This window comes from Rhinopithecus roxellana, chromosome 7 (assembly GCF_007565055.1).
Source record: "Rhinopithecus roxellana isolate Shanxi Qingling chromosome 7, ASM756505v1, whole genome shotgun sequence".
Classification (NCBI taxonomy): Eukaryota; Metazoa; Chordata; class Mammalia; order Primates; family Cercopithecidae; genus Rhinopithecus; species Rhinopithecus roxellana.
This window is the reverse complement of record NC_044555.1, coordinates 107,476,163-107,479,072: the sequence shown is the minus strand read 5'-3', so window position 1 is coordinate 107,479,072 and position 2,910 is coordinate 107,476,163. Positions and strand designations below refer to the sequence as shown.

General features: G+C 41.0%; 1 pseudogene; it reads left to right on the top strand.

The window, feature by feature from the left end:
* The first annotated feature begins 438 nt into the window (after positions 1–438).
* On the top strand, positions 439–2,377 carry LOC104656951 (annotated as a pseudogene).
* Positions 2,378–2,910: the final 533 nt, after the last annotated feature.

Genomic DNA, 2,910 nt, shown 5'->3' with positions numbered 1-2,910 from the left:
TTTTTCAAAATGAATAACAGTGACAAGTTATCAAAACTTCAGGAATACAGCAAAAGCACGTCTAGAGGAGGGTTTACAGCGCTAAATGCCTACATCAAAAAGACAGAAAGATAACAAATAGACAACTTACTGTTACACCTCAAGGAACTAGAGAAACAAGAACAAATCAAACCCAAAGTTAGCAAAAGAAAAAAATAACAAATATTAAAGCAGAACTAAATGAAATTGAAAGCAAAAAAATGAATAAAACATAAAGTTGGTTCTTAGAAAAAACGAAGAAAATGTATACTCCAGTAACTAGATAAACCCAGAAAAGAAGAGAGAAGATTCAAATAAGTTCAATTTGAAATGAAACTGTAGCTCATTGAGCTTGCCTGCAGCTCTCAGGGTTCCTGTGGCTTTCTTTGTTGTTGCAGCCAGCCCTGCATGCCAGCAACCATGTCGAAGGGACCTGCAGTTGGTATGGCTCTTGGCCCTACATACTCTTGTGTGGGTGTTTTCCAGCAGGGAAAAATAGAGATAATTGCCAATGATCAGGGAAACCAAACCATTCCAAGCTATGTCACCTTTACGGACACTGAACGACTGATCGGTGATGCCTCAAAGAATCAAGTTGCAATGAACCCCACCAACACGATTTTTGATGCCAAACATCTATTTGGACGCAGATTTGATGATGCTGTTGTCCAATCTGATATGAAGCATTGGCCCTTCATGGTGGTGAATGATGCTGGCAGGCCTAAGGTCCAAGTAGAATACAAGGGAGAGACCAAAAGCTTCTACCCAAAAGGAGGTGTCCTCTATGGTTCTGACAAAGATGAAGGAAATTGCAGAAGCCTACCTTGGGAAGACTATTACTAATGCTGTGTTCACAGTGCCGGCTTAATTTAATGACTCAGTATCAGGCTAACAAAGATGCTGGAACTATTGCTGGTCTCAAGGTATTTAGAATTATTAATGAACCAACTGCTGATGCTATTGCTTACAGCTTAGACAAAAAGGTTAGAGTAGAAAGAAACATGCTGATCTTTGACCTGGGAGGTGGCACTTTTGATGTGTCAATCCTCAATACTGAGGATGGAATCTTTGAGGCCAAATCTACAGCCAGAGACACCCACTTGGGTGAAGAAGATTTTGACAACCGAATGGTCAACTGTTTTATTGCTGAGTTCAAGCACAAACACAAGAAGGACATCAGTGAGAATAAGAGGGCTGTAAGACGCCTCCGTACTGCTTGTGAACGTGCTAAGAGTACTCTCTCTTCCAGCACCCATGCCAGTACTGAGATCGATTCTCTCTCTGAAGGAATCGACTTCTATACCTCCAGTACCCGTGCCTGATTTGAAGAACTGAATTCTGACCTGTTCCGTAGAACCCTGGACCTGGTAGAGAAAGCCCTTCGAGATGCCAAACTAGACAAGTCACAGATTCACAATATTGTCCTGGTTGGTATTTCTACTCATATCCCCAAGATTCAGAAGCTTCTCCAAGACTTCTCCCATGAAAAATAACTGAATAAGAGCATCAACCCTGATGAAGCTGTTGCTTATGGTGCAGCTGTCCAGGCAGCCATCCTGTCTGCAGACAAGTCTGAAAATGTTCAAGATTTGCTGCTCTTGGATGTCACTCCTCTTTCCCTTGGTATTGAAACTGCTGGTGGAGTCATGACCAACCTCATCAAACATACTACTACCATTCCTACCAAGCAGACACAGACCTTCACTACCTATTCTGACAACCAGCCTGGTGTGCTTATTCAGGTTTATGAAGGTGAGCATACCATGACCAAGGATGACAACCTGCTTGACAAGTTTGAACTCACAGGCATACCTCCTGCACCCCGAGGTGTTCCTCAGATTGAAGTCACTTTTACACTGATGCCAATGGCATCCTCAATCTCTCTGCTGTGGTCAAGAGTACAAGAAAAAAGAATAAGATTACTATCACTAATGACAAGGGCCATTTGAGCAAGGAAGACATTGAACATATGGTCCAGGAAGCTGAGAAGTACAAAGCTGAAGATAAGAAGCAGAGGGACAAAGTGTCATCCAAGAATTCACTTGACTCCTGTGAATTCAACATGAAAGCAACTCTCAAAGATGAGAAAATTCAAGGCAAGATTAACGATGAAGACAAACAGAGGATTCTGCACGAGTATAATGAAATTATCAACTGGCTCAGTAAGAATCAGACTGCTGAGAAGGAAGAATTTGAACATCAGCAGAAAGAGCTGGAGAAAGTCTGCAACCCCATCATTACCAAGCTGTACCTGAGTGCAGGAGGCAAGCCAGGAGGAATGCCTGGGGGATTCCCTGGTGGTGGAGCTCCTCCCTCTGGTGGTGCTTCCTCAGGGCTCACCATTGAAGAGGTTGATTAAGTCAACACAAGTATAGATGTAGCATTGTTCCACACATTTAAAATATTGAAGGACCTAAATTTGTAGCAAATTCTGTGGCAGTTTTAAAAAGTTCAGCTGCTATAGTAAGTTACTGGGCATTCTCAATACTTGAATATGGAACATATGCACAGGGGAAGGATATAACATTGCACTTTATAAACACTATTGTACATGGAAAAATGCAAAGTCTTAAATAAAACTATTTAAAATTGGCAAAAAAAAAGAAATGAAATGGTAAACTTTACAACTGACTCCACAGAAATACAAAGGATCATTCAAGACTATTATGAAAACCTCTATGCACATAAACCAGAAAATCTAGAAGAAATGAATAAACTCCTGGAAACATACAATCCCCCTAGCTTTGATCAAGAAGAAATAGAAATCCTGAACAGATCAATAGCAAGCAGTAAAATTTAATCAGTAATTTAAAGAAAAGAAACCACTGCCCACAACAGCAACAACAACAAAAGCCCAGGTGGACCACAAGGATTCACAGCTGTATTCTATAA